Genomic DNA, 20,755 nt, shown 5'->3' on the forward strand with positions numbered 1-20,755 from the left:
ACCATGAGTGAGTCAACTAACCCACATCGCTCGCAGACGAAGTCCGACTGGACGCAAGCATCCAGAAGGGCAAACATCTTGCAAACACAACACTGAGCTGGCCCCATAATTACCTAACTCACTATGTTCCCGTCCTTTACTCCCAGCCCAGTATATTAAGAGAATATATAAACTTTTAGTTGATCTAATTAACGTATAGTTAAAACAAAGTGCCGAGTACACTAAAACACTAAATTAACACTTGCGTTAAATCGGTACTTTATTATAAATTATCCGGCAGCGTCAGCGATAACAACCTTTAAATTTAACTTTTAAAATAACCAAATTTACAATTACTTACCCGAGATTAACTTCCTGCTGAACCACGTTTAGCTTAAACTAAAGCGAAGTTGCTCTAGGGAGGCCAAAAAACCACAAAAACCCTCTCAAAGCAGGCTACTGCCGGAGCGGGAAAAAAAGTGGAAAATGTCCTCCCGGCCCCGACCGGCGACCGAGCAAAGCTCCGGAGCAACTGACCTTTTAGAGTTAATGTTACCGATGTTCGATAATATTACCCGCGGGTGTTTGATGCGAAGGACGCAAACAGAAACGCCACTCGCGCCCGCGGCTGTCGGTAACACTCACAAGGACAGACAAGTACACACGTAAAAATAAGAGTAAAAAATAAAAACAACAACAACCACCCACGTAACCGTGCTGGCACACAAACGCTCAATATACTTTACAGATAATTCAAATCAAATCAACCGCTTCAACAGGCACACAACACAACCCGTCCGGCTTGAACAGTACAGCAATCCCAGCAGCCTCTACAGCTGGCAATACAGCAGCAGGATGGCAGAGTCAGAAAAGTTGAAGTGAAAGTGGCCAATCAAGGGACAACCAAGACTTACTTGAGACCAGTTTCTGACATTGTTGTTCTTGTTTCTGAAAATGACTGAATTGTTTATGTTCTGCATAGCAGTGATTTTATATGGTAATGTGTCACACATTAAGCAGGGAGTGTTCTGGATTCATTTCACCATTTAGACATGGTGCAGTTATTGTTATGTGTTTAGCAATGTTAATTACAGTAGTTTGCTGCCACCTGTTGACCAGTTCTGATATTGTCAACCTGTGTACCAGCTTAATACACTGAGAATAAGTCCAGCCCCCTGAGTTCATAGGGCACAGGAAACTCCTCCATTTTTAAGTTCAGTATTTGCAAGGCTCACGAAGATAGCAGACCTTTCTCTTTAGGCCCTGTCTACAAAATAGCCTGTAAGTAGGATTGTTTGTTGCTTGTGTACAGCTTGCATTGTGTATGTTATTTAGTCCTGACGTATCGTTGTTTGGATTGTATTACAGTTTTACCATTTGCATCGCGCACATAAATCTGCGACAAGGATAAAGCGTTCAAGTTTATTCATTTCGTAGAGGATTGAATATTTCTTCGCTGACTTCCTTAAGATTTATTGGTTAAACTATCTGTGGAGCTTCTATACACGGGGTACATAGTTGTGGAAACAGAATAGGGTTTGATTCCTGCTGTATCTCCACACTACCATCACTTTTCTTTTTGGTTGTCAAATAGAACCTCATAATGGTTAACTTTGAGGATTCATAGAGATCTCCTACTGTACTGTCCTCATCTAATGAAATTTCATGGAAATTTGTCATATCCACCTCAAACTCACTAAGCTTTCCATGTGCATTATGTCCACTTGGGAAAAACAGATGTGTTGCCTCTGCTATGAGGTCTTTCTTTTTCCAGTCCTTGGAAACACTTAGCCTTCGTGTTCCACCCCCTTTTTTTGTTCTCACCTGCACAAAACCTCCCTTCTCCTCATTATACGGCATCCAACCCAACTCCACTTTCCTTACTTTCTTCTGTATTTTTGACTCTTGTTGAACAAGAGTGGTATCTTCTGGATGCTTATGCTTTTGTCTTTTATTAAATTTTGACTTCAGCCGTTCAAAAAGCTTTGATTTCTTACAGTTGTGATCCTTTTCCTGTCTTCTACAATATCCCATCACTGCCAATCTGTCTCCATAAGAAGGCAAATAATTCTTCATCTGTTCATCTGTCATTAACATCAGGACACTGGCATCAATCTAAAAATGAAAAGTGTATTATTCATTTTCGGTTTGAAAATATTATACCTAAAGCATTGTTCTGCACTGGTTAAAGACAAAAAATCTGTTGAGGATTGGTGAGTGTAACAGTTGTGAAATGAAATGAAAGTATCAATGATATTTTGAAATATCAGTTTACAATTTGACAATTTGAAAAATTTTCCCTGCATTGTTGTCTGACATTTTATGAAAAAATAATGAATTGCACTTAATTGCCAGTCAAAATAGCTATTACTAAACAAAACAGCAGCCATCCCACCTTAGGGATGTTCAGGGAGGCAGATGAGAGGCATCCGGGAGGGTGGGGGTGCTGGTCAGTGCTTTGCTGGAAGTGCAGTACCGTGTGTGTGCGTGTATGTGTATGTGTACACACATACTGTACACACACATACACACACATTTTACAGAATATTGCTGACTGAGGTGGGAGCAGATGGGCAGGCAAAATTTATGGTGGTGAAATTTGAGGCAAGGCTGCAGCGGTAAAACTTATTGCCGGCTACTTTTACCACTGCTGATTAGCAGAACAGATTTCTGGAACATTGTCCATCATTTGCGGGTGTCAGGGAGCTGCTGTCCATTTTCAGGAGACTCCCGGAACCTCCTGGAGAGGTGGGGTGTCTGACTGTTCACAGTACCGTATGTTCTGTTAATATTTAAAGCAGGGTAATTTGAGCTATTGCACATATAGTTATAATAAACAAACACATTCATTCTGATAACTACCTTTTCTTCCTTCAGTCTTTCTATGGTGGCCTCTGGAATGTCTCTCTCCCTGAGGAAATCAATGAGGTCTTCCATTCTGCAACAGTGGTCTAGGATAGGACAGTGGTCTTGTACATATTAGTAAGCACTTACTGTAGGTTATTATTGTCCAGTCTCCATAAGCATGTATAAAAGTATAGAAGTAGTGCAGGATATACAACGATGGCCAACAGTGTCAAGAAATTTGTAGATTATGAGATGCACATAGATCTCAGCCCACTGACTTGAATTTGACAAATCTGGAGTAAAAAGAAGTCTTCTCAGTGTCCCAGAGAACGTCCTTAGGACGTCCGCAACACGTCCCCTTTTTCAGGACGTCCTAAGGACGACCATGTTAGTATGAAAAATGAAGAAATCCTTCAAAATCATGTTGTTATGACACCTTCCAAGAATAGCATTTTAAATGCATAATTTTACCTTAAGTATTTCTTTTTTATTAGTGTTCCAATCAGGATGCCCAGAACTCATCCTTTGAGGACAAATTCCGAACCAAAAGAGAACGTCTTTCTGTTTGCTGGGCATGTGCATTCAATGAGAATTAATTCCAATAAAAAATTTAAAAAACATTGGTGGGTGAATTCACTATAACTATAATTTAGTGTTGTCTATATAATTATTCACAAAGTCTTATATGATGGTATTTTTTAGAAGGAGATGAAAATGCATAAGTACTGGAATACACCTTGTGGTGCAACCTGGACACATCTTCAGTGATGTAACCGGGGTCACGGGGTGTTTCGGGTCTTACAATAAAAGTATTATATTATTATAAATACTGAAGCAAAGGGAGCTCCGCTCCGGCTCAATTTAAACTCTGTATAGCACCCCGCTCAATAAATCACAGTCTAGAAAACCCAATTAACTTGAATGCAAAGGCTTCATACACAAATATTACAAATAACAAAGCTTGTAGATGTGATACAGTCTGAATTCTGTAGAAATCAGCATTTGTCTCAACCCAGAGATGGTGGGTAGAGGCCATTTTAAAATGAATGTAATTATCCTAATTACAATTTTTCAAATTTCTCAAAAAGATGCAAAAACCCAAATAAAACCATACTTTGTACAGATAAAAATAATCTATGAACTGGAACTTTGATTAACCATTCACGAATTCTTCTTTATGACATCGGCTAAAAAGACCGGATGAAGGGCTTCTAAATTTTTCAGTTGTGTCCATTATCAAGATTTGTGCAGCATGTAGTCTAATAATGTTTAGCAAACATAAACATGCTTATGTTCACAGTATCTGGTAGACACGGAATCACAGAATTGTAAGTATCCACACAATTAAATGAAAAGTGTTTGTGGTTTAGTCGCATACAATTTGGATATAACATTAATAACCATATAGAATATCCGAGGTATAAAGTGGAAAGTAAAAAAGTCATTAATTTCAAGACGGTGTTCATCACATACAGTATTTTGGAGAGTATGTACATATTACTCGATTGATTAATTGTTTTGAAGAAAATGTACATTTTCATCATGAATAGGTGACACATTGGATGGCACAGAATCGTCCTGGCACCGCCCTTATTCACATAAGTACAATGTGTATGCTGAAATAGCTGAAGCTGCCTAGCATGAACGGACGACACTTCCAGGAAAGTACAGACCTACTGTTAGTTTTTTCTGATTAATTACAGGCAAATATGCAAATACATTGTATATCCAGCTCTTTCACATACATTTTTACTAGCACAATGTGAATTTCATGAATATACCGTATCAGCAGAGAGTTGCACTATACCTGTATGTAACTGTACCATGTACGGTGGGTGTCTTTTGCCGTAAGTGAATTATTGAGCTTTCAAATATACTGTGGTGCACGAGATGTACAGCCGCAGTAATAAGATTGTACGTCACAGACCTGACATGAGAAGTCAGAAGTCTTAACTTTTAAAGTCGCAATTGCGAGATATAAAGTCGCAATTGCGAGATATAAAGTCGGAATTGTGACTTACTAAGTCGCAATTGCGAGATATAAAGTCGGAATCGTGACTTACTAAGTCGCAATTGCGAGATATAAAGTCGGAATTCTGACTTACTAAGTCGCAATTGCGAGATATAAAGTCGGAATTCTGACTTACTAAGTCGCAATTGCGAGATATAAAGTCGGAATTGTGACTTACTAAGTCGCAATTGCGAGATATAAAGTCGGAATCGTGACTTACTAAGTCGCAATTGCGAGATATAAAGTCGGAATTCTGACTTACTAAGTCGCAATTGCGACATATAAAGTCGGAATTGTGACTTACTAAGTCGCAACTGCGAGATTCCGTGGCTTATATTTTTTTTACTACCTGGCGGAAATGGGCTTCCATAGGTGCAGACCAGAAAACACAACCAACGGATTAGTTTTACAGCGTTTTACTATTTTATTTTCTACGGACAACGCTTTTCGGGAATGAATGGAGGTAAGAATTTTAAGACTTGGGTAAATAAAATTTAAGACCTAGGATGAAAATTTGGGCATTTTTGAGATATTTTAAGGCCTTAAATTTAACTTTCTAAATTTTTTACTTTTTAAGACCCCGCGGGAACCCTGTAAAGTACATGATGTCATCATATTAGAAACATATTTGTTTCCCTAGTATAAGTTAAAGTACATGGGGGCTGTTCCACGAAGCGAGCTTATAAAATCGAGGATTATTTGTAATAGCCTCGCTTGAGTTAGCCTAACAGTTCACTTCAGGCTCATTGAGTTCCACGAACAAAATTCAGGTGTATTTAATCTCCGCTAATTCAAGCCAAGCTTGACAAGCGAGGCTCGTGCGCATCCGCGCGATATAAAAGGCAGCCTTGTTAATCGATGCTGGATAAGTAAGAATGGAAACTAAGGAAAGAGCTGCGTTTCCCCCCCAAGCGGAGCAAGAATTATTACTGCAAGCCTATGAGGACTACAAAGACTATATTTTTAAAGAATTAATTTAAAGCCCACATTGCATTGTATAATTTTGCCACCATAAAGAGAGCTGTGGCTGCTGCAACCGGTGGGGGCCCACCTCCAGCAGCCTGTACCCCAGCTGAGGTGATGGCCCTTGCACAGAACTGTACACGGCATATTATTGTGGGGATTGAGGGAGGAACATCCTCAGATGTTGTTCCTTCCAGTCATGTGCAATCATGTTAAAGGTTCCGTATTTTTCGGACCATAAGACGCACCTAGTTTTAGAGGAGGGAAATGAAGAAAAAAAAGATTCTGAACCAAATAGTGTCCTAAAATATTTTGTCAACCATCCTTACCTGGCCACATCCCTCCCACCTTTTATGGCGCTGATGGGGATGTATCTGTCTCGCGTTTCACCGCTGCGTTGTTCAGCAAATTTCCATGCGAATGGGATTTGAATACGCACTAATGCCGCTATTTAGAATGTGAATAGCGATCTTCGGGTGACAGCGGTACTACACGCCCCGATTCAGGTAAAACAAAGTAAGGTGACATGGTTTGATTTTTTGATTTAACCTAATTTTGAAAAGACAGATTACGGATTTAGCCAGCGTTTTTTCATGATTCTACATTAAGGTTTCAGCGAGATATAAACTGAAATAGAAAAGAAAAGTACGCTACGTCGCCGACAATGCACTCGACCCCAGAAGGGTAAAGCATGTGAGCAGAGCAATATTCGGACCATAAGACGCAGTGACTTTTTCTCCCCACTTTTGTATGAGGAAACAATTTCTGTTTGCTCAGAAATGCTAGCCGTATGAACTTGAAACTATTTTGCAGCGAATAACATTTGTCTCTTCCTTATAAACCCATCCAGTATTTGCTGTGTACAGGTAATGATTTATGTGTTGTAAATGACTAGATGTTAAAAGATTCAGCACCATTAATTCCAAAGAAAGCTTCCTTAATGCCAAGAATGCCTCTTGGAAAGGTAATTATATTTAAAAATTTAATGCAACCTAAACCTTCCTGATTTCACGGCACACTGTAGCTATGCTTAAATGTTCAGCATCCCCCACACTGTACAGAAATGAACCACTGGCAAAGTAACGCAAAGTGATACGCACAGATGTGCAACCGTAAGGGCTTTAGAGCGACGTGTGTTCTTAGAAATGTAAGGTTCCAATAACTGACACAAATATGTAATACTGCGTCAACTAAATCTATAGCGCTCGTACAAATAATCGTCCGGAAAATGCAACGGATCTATCCTGGGCTGAAGTACATGTGGAACCTGTTGCCTTAAAGCTCTATGAATAACCCACGCTCCCTCATCAACTTGATTATGAATAAACGGGCACGCCATGGTTATTCATGTAAAAGCCTTCAATGCACTCCTTGTCATTTTATACTTTCTGAGTAATTGGAATCGCCTGCATGTAATCTGTAATAATTTTATATTGGAGGGTCGATGTGTGCAAAAGAGGGAGAGAACAGCAGCAGAATAATCCCAGCCCCGCAGAATGTCATGCTGTGACATCACATGGCTTGTCCAATCATATTCATCAAGCTAAGCTAAGCTTTACAGCTAACCTGCCACGGAGCAGGCTTGTCCAAGAGCATATGTTGACATAGTAACTAAGTGGAGCTTCAGGTTAGCCTCGTTCGTGGAACCGAATTTGGAAAAATTAAGCCGGGATTGTCGAAATAAGCCTGGATTTTCAGGTTAGCTCGCTTCGTGGAACAGCCCCCTGGTGTCATCATATTCAAAGCATATTTGTATCCCTAATATAAGTTAAAGTATGTACTATGGAAATAAGTACATATATGTGTGTATACATATATGTGTCTTACATACATTTCACAATTATGTGCATATATGGGAAAATATATGGCACATGAAAACGGGTGAGGGTAAAATGCGGACTGTTTACAAACAATGGATTTTATGTTTATAAACAGACGTGTCGCAAAAGATGCAAGCCGCGTAGACAGATCACGTGGCATAGAAAGAAACCCATACGACGTTACCTAATCACGGGTTGCGTTCGAGGTGTGTCTGACGTGACGTGAAGCGCGATCTGCCATCGGCTGCAGAGGTGGAGTATACGCTGGACGTAAACAAAGAAGTTTTGAGGAGCTCAGCAAGTTGCAGCAACTGCGCGGTCAGCCAGTGCAATTTTGTCATCCATTCTACAGAGTACAATACGATTGTCCGAAATCCTTATTGTTGTTAATGTTTTTTTTTTTTATTTATTGAACATTTTTCAAACCAATAAATCCCGACATACAAAACAGCACGCATAATTACAAAGGTTGTAATTGTAACAGGTCAAGTTGCATGACAAGAACCCACCCAACTCCCTGAACACGAGGCCAGACATAGATACATAGACACACACATACACGTATCATTAGCAACGAACAGATAAAGAACTTAGGAATATAAAGAAAGAAATTAAAAAATAAATTATTAATAATAATAATAATAATAATAAGAAGAATAATACATACTAATAGTAATAATAATAATAATAACAATAATAACAAAATAAATAAGACAGGGCAGCAACACTTGTCAATCATTCTCCAAATCAACAGAGTCAGCATATTGCAAAAAAGAATCCCAGGTGTCATGAAATGACTTAACTGATCCATTTATTGAAAACCTCAGCTTCTCTAACTTCAAGTTATACAGCAGCTCTCGAATCCAGCGAGAGGGTGAAGGGGGCTGGGGAAGTTTCCAATTGAGCAGAATCAGCCTGCGGGCTAATAAAGTAGTAAAAGCTAGAGCTCGAGTAAATGATTTTGGCAAACCTACGGAAGGGGGAATACCAAAAATTTTGGTTTCTTTTAATGGCAAAAAGAGACGTTGAAGACGTTGACCAAATGGATTTGTACAAAACTGAAATGCAACCCTTTGCAACAGGGTCCACAGAGAGAAGAGTGTCTAGCAAGGTTTCTGGAGGACGGTTCGGAAAATGAGGAAACTGTTTCTTAACAAAGTCCCTAATTTGAAAAAAACAGAAGAGATGATGATTGGGGAGGTTATATGCAGTGGAAAGCTGTTCAAACGAAGAAAATATATTGTCTGTATACAAATCGCTAATCAATTTTATACCATTGTTATGCCAAACCCGAAACACTGGATCACTTCTAGATGGTTCAAAAGCACAATTTCGATAAACAGAGGTTAAAACCTAAGAGCCCTAATTGTTTCCTAAACTGGTTCCAAATTTTTAAGGAGGTCAAGACCACAGGACAGCCTGTCAAACGTGAAAGTGGAAAAGAAAGTTGTGAACACAGAGCAGAGCGTAACGCGAAAGGAGAATTTTCTTTTTCCAAATTAACCCACCCAGGCAATGATTCATTATCACACATCCAAAACAAAAGCTTCTGCACATTGGCTGCCCAATAATAATACCTAAATATTGGCAGAGCAAATCCCCCCTTATCCTTAGGCGATTGTAGAACAGATTTTCTGATTCTGGCTGGTTTGCCGGCCCATAAAAAGTTTAAGATAAGTTTATCCAGTGTAATAAAAAATGATTTGTTAAGAAAAACGGGAAGATGTTGAAACAAATAAAGGAACCTCGGGAGAATCCCCATCTTAACCAAACTTATCCGACCTACAAGCGAAAGTGGCAAAACTGCCCAGCGGGCAAAGTCGGCCTCAGTTTTGTCAATCAACGGCGTGAGGTTAGTGCGAAATAAATCAGACAGGTTTGTAGAAATTTGGATACCCAAATAACGAAAGCCACTCTTTGACCATTTGAATGGTACTATAGAGGTGGAGAGTACTCGAGCAAGGTCATTGATAGGTAATAACTCACTCTTTTGATAGTTTAGTTTATAGCCGGACACGCCACCATATTTGTTTAAAATATCAAAAATTACAGGGAAGGACCTGACGGGGTCTGAAACATAAAGGAGGAGATCATCTGCATACAAGGAAACCTTGTGAACAGTATCAAGGCGCGTTATGCCTTTAAAATTTACTTCCGAACGAACCGCTGTCTAGATTTTAGTAACAATGTTCTGATCTGCAAGGTGGAAGCTAGATCAAACTCCGTTTGAAGAGAAACGCGCTTTTTATAAAGACTCGGATCAGGATTGGTGGCATATTGTTGATCAGTATTCTTAATATCCCGAAGAAGACTGTTAATGTGGGAAATTTCGGCCCTTCTCTGATTAGAAATAAAGGAGATAAGTTGACCTCGGATATATGATTTAGATGCCTCCCAAAGAGTGCATCTGCTTGTCTCAGGCATGTCATTCAGTTCAAAAAATAAAGAAATTTGAGACTGTAGAAATTCTTTATAGAACATTTTCCGCCAAAAGAACAGAATTAAACCTCCAAACCCTCAATGGACTCGGCTGACTAGGTAAGTTTAAATCAAGAGAGACCGGAGCATGGTCTGATATTGCGATACTATGGTAGTCTACTGTCGCGACTTTCGAAAGTAATCTAACATCTAAAAGAAAAAAATCAATACAGGAATACGTGCGGTGAACATGCGAAAAAAAGGAATACGCTCTGGCATTGAGAAATTTATACCTCCAAGGGTCAGTTAGGCCATAATTTTGAGAGAGTGTAAGCAAAGTCTTTGCGGATCGATTAGATGGAACACTTCTATTGGATGAGCGATCCAGCACCGGGTCTTGGACAAAATTGAAATCACCTCCCATAATAACGTAATGATTTTGAATATCTGGAAAAGATTCAAAAAGTTTAGTAACAAAAGAACTATCGTCCCAATTAGGACCATAAACACAGACAAGTAAAAAGGGTGTGTTCTGAATTGTCCCAGAAACCATTGCATATCTGCCATTAGAATCTAAAATAGACTTGTCAAGTATGAAAGGAATACCTTTTCGAATTATTATAGCCGCTCCCCTCGCTTTACTATTGAACGTAGAGTGAAACACTTCCCCAACCCAATATTTTTTAAGACGCACGATTTCACGGTTAAGCAAATGTGTCTCCTGAACAAAACAAACATCGCCTCTGAGCCGATTCAAATGGGCCATCACTCGTCCCAATTTTGTGGTGCTCCCCATCCCCTTAACATTCCAAGATATAAATCTCAGAGAATTATGTGTAGAAGCCATACCTTAAGTGATGAGGGTCTATCAGTGCAAAATTGTAGGGACAACTGGGATTCTGGAGAAGCATGAGAAACATAACTGGCATCTGCATACAATGAATGGAAGAAAGAGAGGTAAAAAAAACGGAGAGAAAAAGAAAAAGAAAGAAGAAAAAAAAAAAAAACACACACACAAAACACAAAAACTGGCCTAAAAACAACCCACATCCCCGAGAAAAGGAAAAAAATTCGTGTCCATTGCACAGAGGTGCTAACGCTAACCATAGGACTTCCATTACGAATGGAAAATCTCAACTCCCGAGATAAAGGCACTAAAAGAAAAAAGAAAATTTACAGTCCTTCAACCATTTGAGGTATGAAAGCACTGGCTTATATACTTAAGGTGAAATTTAGTCAACAGTCACCCGTTTTGTGGATTCCACGAGGCGGCAAAGTCGGTAGCTTCTTTCACAGAAGGGAGAAACTTCCTTGTACCTCCGTCCAGCACGATGAATAGCTTAGCAGGGTACCGCAAGGAAGGCTTAAGGCCCATCTCGTATAGCCTTTTCATAACGCCACAATACGGGATGCGTTGGTCCAAGACCCCCGGACTATAGTCTTCAACAATGTGGATAGGGATATCCTTGTATTTAAGCTTTCCCCACAGCTTGCGAGCCTCGCGCACTACCAGTTCACGAGTTTGAAAGCTGTGGAAACAAATGATGACAGGCCTAGGTCTGTCCGACGGACCAGGCTTAGCAGCTAGCGAGCGGTGAGCCGTGTCCAGGTTTGGAGACGAAGAAAAAATATCGTTACCCAGCACATCCAAGAGCAGCTGGGAGAAAAAAGCAGTTGGTTTCGGGCCCTCGATATTTTCGGGGAGACCTATTATCCGGATATTGTTTCTGCGGCTGCGGCTTTCGAGCTCGGTCACCTTGGCTTTTAGCTTAGCGTTGTCAGCAGTTAAAGTAGTTAGCGTAGCTTGGATATCCATCATTTCAGTGTTAGTAGCATTCGCGGTGTGCTCCAGATTGGAGATGCGCTGTTTATGGTCATCAACATTCGTTTGAACAGTATCCAACTTAGCTTCATACCTCGCGTAAGTGTCTCTTATCTCTGCTAAAAGTTCAGTTTTGTGCTTGGCAAGCTTCGTTGTTAGCAACTCCGTGATGGTGCTGGTGAGGTTAGCGCTCGCCGGATCTTCCCGTTGCTCTGGCTCCTCTTTCTTCCCCTTTCTCGACATCGTTTTGACTAGGAAGGATAAAGTGCAGTGGAGCAACCAACGTGGAACAAAAAAGTAATGGTCAAGTAGGTGAAGGACTGAGTAGAAGTTATAAAAGTTAGGGAGCGCGCAAAAACGTGTCTACCCCGTAGAGCGCATCACCGGAAGTCCTTGTTAATGTTTAACAATCATTTTATTGTTGTTTTTTTTTTTTTAAATTTGAAAATGTTCTATATTTCATTTGTTGAGCATTCTCTAGTCCTGGATAATTTGCATTTGGACGTCCAGCTACCATGAACGTCACAGTTTGTGGGTGCCTGTTCTTGATGAATAAAATAAATCGTAATAAATAAATAAATAAAAATGTTTCACCAAAAAAGTGTATTCTTACGTATTTTTGTAGATCTCATATCGAAACACTATCGAACTATATCTTTGTATTGTCTGGTTTCATTTTCTCATACAAGTAAGGCTACTGTACACCTTACAAACACTCATGTGAAATATCTACACTATTATAGAAACGTCACATTGGTTGGCACTGTACAAGCCATTATATCAGAATTAATACAAGAAAGAAAAAGAAAATTGCAAAGCATCTGCTCCTCCTTGGATTGCCACCTTATCGTGGTGGAGGGGTTTGCGTACCTCAGTGACCCTGGGGGCTATGTTGTTGGGGGCAAAAGCCCTTGGTAGGGTCTCCCAAGGCAAAAAGGTCCCAGGGGAGGGGCCAGACAAAGAGCAATCCAAAAGAACCCTATGAAAATGGAATCAAACAAAGTCCTGTTTCCCTCGCCCAGACTAGGGTCACCGGGGCCCCACCCTGGAGCCAGGCCTGGGGGAGGGGCCCGTTGGCGAGCGCCTGGTGGCCGGGCTTTGGCCCGTGGGGCCCGACCGGGCACAGCCCGAAAGAGGCACGCGGGACTGTCTCCAAGTGGGCCCACCACCCGCAGGGGGAATGTCAGGGGTTCGGTGCTTTGTGGATCGGGTGGCGGCCAAGGAAGGCCCTGGTGGTCCAATCCCCGGCTGACAAAACTGGCTTTCGGGACATGGAATGTCACCTCTCTGGTGGGGAAGGAGCCTGAGCTTGTGCGTGAGGTTGAGAGGTATCGACTAGATATAGTCGGGCTCACCTCAACACATAGCTTGGGTTCTGAAACCAATCTCCTGGAGCGGGGCTGGACGCTCTTTTATTCTGGAGTTGCGGTGGGTTGGGGCTATTGGTGGCCCCACAGCTCGGTGCATTAACAACGGAGTTTACCCCGGTGAATGAGAGAGCTGTTTCCCTGCGCCTTGGTCTCTGACTGTCATCTGCGCTTATGCGCCGAATGTCAGTTCAGAGTACCCGGCCTTCTTGGATTCCCTTAGCGGTATGCTATTTGGCGTGCCGCGGGGGGGATTCCATCGTTTTGCTGGGGGACTTCAACGCTCACGTGGGCAATGACAGCGTGACCTGGAAGGGGGTGATTAGGAGGAACGGCCTCCCTGATCTGAATCCGAGTGGTGTTCTGTTATTGGACTTCTGTGCAATGCATGCTTTGTCCATAACGAACACCATGTTCGAGCATAACGGTGTCCATAAGTGGACATGGTACGAACATGCCCGGAGCTACAGGTCGATGATCGATTTCATAATTGTATCATCTGATCTGTGGCCTTCTGTCTTGGACACTCGAGTAAAGAGAGGGGCAGAGCTGTCAACTGATCACCACCTGGTGATGAGTTGAGTTGGCTCAGGTGGCTGCAGGGTGGTCGGTGCCAGTCGTGGCGGTAACCCCCGTACCCGATGGTGGACACCAGAGGTGAGGGGGGCTGTGAAGCTCAAGAAGGAGGCTTAGCGGGAATTATTAGCCCGGGGGTCTCCGGAGGCAGCTGACGGGTACCGGCGGGCCAGGCGGAATGCAGCTCGGGCAGTCGCAGAAGCAAAAACCCGGGCGTGGGAGGAGTTCGGTGAGGCCATGGAAAGTGACTTTCGGTCTGCCTCAAAAAGGTTCTGGCAAACCATCCGGAGTATCAGGAGGGGGAAGCAGCTCCTGGTACCTACTATTTATAGTGGGGGGGTGGGGTGCTGTTGACCTCACCTGGGGACATCACCCGGAGGTGGAAGGAATATTTTGAGGATCTCCTCAACATCTACGCACACTGCCTTTGAGACATCTGAGGGCACAGAGCACGAGGGTGCTGGGGGGGGGGGGGGGGGGCCGGGGCCGGGGCCGGGGCTTGCACATCACTGGGGCTGAGGTGGCCAGGGTGGTTAACCCCTGGGAGTCTGAAGGTGTTTTGGAGCCCTGAAGAGATTCTGACATGTCCTGACATTTGTGTATTTTTCAGTTACTTATAAACATATAAATGTCTAAAGTCTGATAACATTGTATTCAGCAGAAACTGGGCTACAATAATATATGAGCAGCATGTATGTACAAGTCTTTATATTGGAGAAAAAAACAGTTATGCGTGATTATTGAAAACAACAAAAAAATAAGTCACTGAAATTAGACCACAAAACACATTCATGACATTTATGTACAAGACTTTTGTGACTGGGATCTTGTAGTGTAGAGGTTTTACTTCAAAATTATGTGACAATCATCTCACTCACTCATTTACAGAAAACAATACATTCATTTAAATTTTCTAAGACACTTTTTGTTTAGAAAGGCCATATGCGAGGAGGTGGGAATGATCATGAATAATGCTGTACTTCACACCAGAGAAGACAAAGGCCTGCATAATGAGCTGTATAATTACCCCTTTCAGTCAGGTATGGGACAGAGGAAAGTGCTACAAGAAAATAATTTGAGGACAGAAACATATTTATTTGTTTGTGGTTTATTTAGCATGCGTGTCCCGATGTGAGGTGCTGGTGAAGGCAAGGGTGATGCAGACACATTCCTAAAAACAAATAAATAAAAAAAAATTTGCATCTCAAACATTTACACCCGAAATGTTTGTGCTAAATAACATTACCGATAGCAGTGTTATAGGCTAACCAAAACGGAGCCAAATATATATTAGCAACCATAATCTAAAACTATCCAAAACGAGGTGAAATACATTAGAACATTTACAAACATCTGTAAACTCCATAAGGCATTAGCTTAGCCGCCAGGAAATAACATGTTTCCTAAATAAGGCAGCATGTTAGCAGAGTTATCTACATGCTACACTAAACTGTGTAAATGGCATTGAAAGCCAATGTTTCACATAAGCTGACAAAAGCTAGCTGAAGTGAGGAAAATATTTACTAATATTAGTTTAATATTATCAGAATAAGAGTTATATAAGATTTAATAACTTACCCATTGTCATAGCAGCTTGCTGTGTGTGTGTTTTTAAGCCGGGGGGCGTGGCCTTGTACGTAGAGTGCCCGGACTGTTTTCCGTGTGAATAGCGTGCGGGTGTGCCCTGCCTCGGGTCATTAGCAGATAATGAAGTGCGACAGAAATTCTGTGCCTCTCCTTGGTTTCACATGGATTACATAAATTGAAAATATTTATTTTTCATTTAAATTGCTTTATTTAAAAGTAGACACTTTAAGCTTTCTATAGATATATTTCTCATGTCTGTCTGTGCAGTATTCGCGGAGTTTCAGTTAATTTTAGTGACGTGTTTCAAAAAGATTTTCATGGAGACTGAGATGGCTGAAAGCGCACCCCTGTTTATTTTCTTTATTTTACAAAAGCACAATGTTTCGTGGATATTGTGAGTATACATGAATAAAAGTAGACCATTTACAGATTAAAATGATGTACTATACTTACGTGTATGATCAAACATGACGACGCATTTTAAGTTCTTTTCACGGTTACCAGAAAAAAATGCAAGTGTCCCCGCCGGCGGGTCCGCCGACTCCCAAGGGTTAAAGAGCTCCGTGGTGGCCGGGCCCCGGGGGTGGACGAGATCCGCCCGGAGTACCTGAAGGCTCTGGATGTTGTGGGGCTGTCGTGGCTGACACGCCTTCTCAACAGTGCGTGGAGGTCAGGGACAGTGCCGCTGGATTGGTCCCTTTATTTAAGAGGGGGGACCGGAGGGTGTGTTCCCACTACAGGGGGATCATACTTCTCAGCCCTCCCGGGAAAGTCTATTCCGGGGTACTGGAGAGGAAGGTGAGATCGATAGTCGAATCTCGGATTCAGGAGGAACAATGCGGTTTTCGTCCTGGCCGTGGAACACTGGACCAGCTTTATACCCTTGCAAGGGTACTGGAGGGGGCCTGGGAGTTTGCCTATGCAGTCTACATGTGTTTTGTGGATTTGGAAAAGGCTTACGACCGGGTTCCCCGAGGTGCTCTGTGGGGGGTGCTTCGGGAGTATGGGGTCCAGGGTTCGCTGTTGTGGGCGATTCGGTCCCTGTATGAACGGAGCAGAAGCTTGGTCCGCATTGCCGGTAATAAGTCGGACGTGTTCCTAGTGCGGGTTGGGCTCCGCCAGGGCTGCCCTTTGTCATCGGTCCTGTTTATAATATTTATGGACAGGATTTCTAGGCATAGCCAGGGTGTTGAGGGTGTCCAGTTTGGTGGCCTCAGGATTGCCTCACTGCTTTTTGCAGACGATGTCGTCCTGTTGGCTTCATCTGCTGGGGATCTCCAGCATGCACTAGGGCGGTTCGCAGCCGAGTGCGAAGCGGCAGGGATGTGGATTAGCACCTCCAAATCCGAGACCATGGTTCTCAGCCGGAAACGGGTGGTTTGCCCTCTTCGGGTCGGGGAAGATGTACTGCCTCAAGTGGAGGAGTTTAAGTATCTCGGGGTCTTGTTCACGAGTGAGGGTAGGCGAGATCGGGAGCTGGATAGACGAATCGGAGAGGCGTCTACAGTTTTGCAGGCGCTTAACCCCCTGGGGCCTGAGGCCTTTTTTCCACTTTCGAGGTAGTCTGACATGCCTTGACATTTTAAAATATTTCACCTATCTAAAAAACATTTATCCCAAAGTGATACATTTGCTTTTATTCAGCACAAACTCAGCACCAATAATCTGAGACCTCTTAGAATGTTATTATTCTATTTTTTGTTAAAATCAACTTTAAACATATACTTTTCAAAAACATATTTTCAGACATGCTGAGAAATTGTAAAAAATCACATTATAGACATTTCTAGGTAAGACTTTTGAGCTCTGAAGCTTATAGACACAGGGGTTGGCTACACATAGGTGAAAGTGACATTCAGAAATTTTATATGGTTTGATTACTAAAGTGTTAGAACTTTGGAGTGACACTCTTTTTCTCAAAGTCAGTGGTCTTCACAATGAATATTGATGAGATAGGTGTCCTCACACCTGTAGTAGTTTGCATACTGTCAATGGCCCATCAGTCTGGAATGTCACTGCACCCCACACCCATCACTTTGGAAAGGCAGTTTGAAACGCAAGAAAAGTAGCAACAATAAAATCCCTTTCACAGTTTATTGATAGATGGAATGAAAAATGAAAAACTGTGACTATATAAATATAGAAAGCGATAAATATGATGCAGTGACTATTATTGACGCTCCGGGGACGAGGGCATCATCGACCGCATATCTTTCTTGTGTATTTCAGTTTATATCTCGCTGAAATCATTATGTAGAATCATGAAAAAAACACTGACTAAATCCGTTATCTGTCTTCTTTTCAAAACTTCCATTGTCAGAAGTATTAAAGTTTTTAAAATTAGGTTAAATAGGCAAAAAAGCAAATCGTGTCATCTTTCTTTGTTTTACTTGCGTCGGGAGCGTGTAGGACCGCTCTCAGCAGAAGATCGCTATTCACGTTCTAAATACGCTGCGTTTGAATCGGCGACCACGTGATTGCAGGCACACAGGCTTAGCCCACTGAGCTATGAACACAGGTATGAGCTTCGCTGCTGAAAGTGGCAACACTGGCGCAAAGCTTCAGCGGCAGAGACGTATCCATGTGCTATATTGTAGCCGATCAGTGTAAACACTACCCAGACATGTGCTCTTGTTTATTTCGGTCACAATGGGCGTATTCACATATTTCTTTACCCAATACTAACTGTCGGATTATCATGTTGTTATCATGCGAATAGCGCGATTTGCAAGTGGGTGGGCGATCAGAGCCGCTTCGAGACGCAGACGCTTAAGTCAGTCACTCTTGTTCTTTCAATTCGTATCACGAAGCTGTAAAAATATATTTAGTTTCTACCTATATATATTTGAAAAGTAGACCGTCCAAGGTTTCTGAGAGTATTTTTAAAATGTGTATATGACAAAAACTCGCGGAGTTATTTAAACGGTTTTGCGAAATTTCTGTCAGATCCCGCCGGCGGGATCGCCGGCCCCAAGGGGTTAACCGGTCCGTCGTGGCTAAGAAAGAACTGAGCCAAAAAGCAAAGCTCTCGATCTATTGGTCCATCTTCGTCCCTACCCTCACCTATGGTCATGAGCTATGGGTAATGACCGAAAGAATGAGATCGCGAATACAGGCGGCCGAAATGAGGTTTCTCCGCAGGGTGTCTGGGCTCTCCCTTAGGGATACGGTGAGAAGTTCAGATATCCGGGAGGGCCTCAGAGTAGAACCGTTGCTTCTTCACGTCGAAAGGAGCCAGTTGAGGTGGTTTGGACATCTGGTGCGGATGCCTCCTGGGCGGCTACACGGAGAGGTTTTCCGTGCATGTCCTATAGGGAGGAGCCCCCGGGGCAGACCCAGGACTCGCTGGAGGGATTATATCTCTCGGCTAGCCTGGGAACGCCTCGGTGTCCTCCCCGAGGAGCTGGTAGAGGTAGCTGGGGAGAGGGAGGTCTGGGTGTCTCTCCTGAAGCTGCTACCCCTGCAACCCGAACCCCGGATAAGCGGCAGGTAATGGATGGATGAATGGATGGCAAAGCATCTGTTACATTTAAACATGGAAGTAGTATGTAGAAATAAGTCCCCCAGGCTTGGCATGTAGTAGTGAAAAAGGCTAAATTTGTATTTTACGAAAACATTTAAAAGTGTTTGGGGCAGGATTTGTAATTATCCATTTTTCCCTATACACTGTAACAATAGGGAAGCTGCCCTACATAATCTAAAACTAAAAGTCCACGGAAGTGGCATGTAGAAATGAGGCCCCAGAACATGTGATATATTGCTAGAAAGGGAAGAATTCGTGCTTCATGAAAATGCATCAATGTGTCTGGGGCAAGATCTTAAAATACCCATTATACACTATAAGCTGTAACCATATCAAAACTGCGCTATATCATCTAAAACTAAAAGTCCATGTTAGTGACATGTAGAAGTGAGGCCGCAGCACATGTGATATATTGCCAGGAAGGTCGGAATTTGTACTTTACGAAAACTCAAGATTGAAGATTCGAAATTCAAAAGGTTTATTCATCACGTACACAATTGTACACATACAACATGTAGTGGAATGTAACCCTGGTCACTCCGAGCAGCTGTGCATGATAAGAGAGTAACAAAATATAGAAAAAATAAGAAAAATAATAAGATAACAAATATATGAAATGTTCAGCTGTACATAATCTATACACAAGTGATAGGTAAGAGGTATTTTGCTTCAATATATTCAATATATTTAACTATAATTTGCTAACACTGAACAGTTACCAGACTCTGAAAGATGCTGGGTATGATTTGTGACTGTTGATATTTACTATTTAACTCTTAGGGACCGCCAACTCTAGTGTTAAAATCAACTGATTGTATTTCAGTAGTATCATATTTTTTGAATAGCATTCTTTGCAGTGTGAGAGAAAAATCCAAATGTAATCCCCAAATGTAATACGAAAGTAGTGAATGTTATGTATATGTTGTCAGGGTCAGCCCCTGCTGTGGTCCTACCGTATCCCCTCCCCTGTTTGGCCAGCAGGCGTTGCTGGTCATCCCATCCTTCATGTTAGTCTTTGTTCTCCTCTGTGACCTATATGGTCATGTGGCTCTATGTGTTGAGCGTGTAGTTGTCTGTGTACCCTTCTGTCCTGTGTTTGAATCCTGCCTCCCCTGTTTTTGTATTTTGGCTCTCTAGTGTTTCATTTGAGTTTCTTTAGTTCTTGTGTCTGATATTGTAGTTGGTTTTGGATTTGTTCCTTGTGCCCCTGCTTGTGTCTTTCCCTGTTTAAATTCTCTAGTGTTGGTTTCTGTTTCCCTGTTTCCTTGGTTAGTTCTTAGTTTCCCTGTTTTGTTCCTTTAAGTTTATTAGTTTCACCTGTGCCCTGTTTTCCTGGTCTGTTAATTAGTCTCACCTGTCCTGTGTTAGTCTTATTACCCAGTTTTGGTTTCTGTATTTAAGTCCCTGCTTCTGTTCTGTGGCCTGTACTATGAAGGGGGTTTAACCAAATCAGACTTAACCCCGAGGTAATTTGCGAACGCGAGGTTGACAAAATCATGTTGACTCCATCGGGGCTAATCAGTACTACGACGCCAGTTAAGAAGTTGATTTGTTAAATCGGTGTTAACTGCATCGGAGTTTGTGCGCGTTCACATATATGGAGCACGTTCGGCAACGCAATTAAGGCACCGTTTAACGCATAGCGCGATCTCCATATGTTTCACGGAGGAAGACTGCATGCTAATTATGCAGGGTTATGAGGAGTTTAAATCAACACTATAAAGAAAGTCCAATACCACTGCAGCCAACAAAAGCAGGCAGGCTTATTAGCAATTAACGTATTGACGACGGAGAAAATGCATACGTACATTTTCACGGTCATAAAACGTAGTCTAAAATATC

General features: G+C 42.1%; 1 protein-coding gene across 1 annotated transcript in view; it reads left to right on the plus strand.

Annotated features, from left to right (window-relative positions):
* Window positions 1-1,154: 1,154 nt before the first annotated feature.
* Window positions 1,155-20,755, plus strand: part of LOC111838967 (uncharacterized) — a 64,434-nt gene continuing 44,833 nt past the window's right edge. The window contains exon 1 of the mRNA XM_072716621.1: window positions 1,155-1,260. The gene's annotated coding sequence lies outside the window, so the exon portion shown is untranslated. The remainder of the gene's footprint in view (window positions 1,261-20,755) is intronic.

The sequence above is a fragment of the Paramormyrops kingsleyae genome, chromosome 1 (genome assembly GCF_048594095.1).
Source record: "Paramormyrops kingsleyae isolate MSU_618 chromosome 1, PKINGS_0.4, whole genome shotgun sequence".
Classification (NCBI taxonomy): Eukaryota; Metazoa; Chordata; class Actinopteri; order Osteoglossiformes; family Mormyridae; genus Paramormyrops; species Paramormyrops kingsleyae.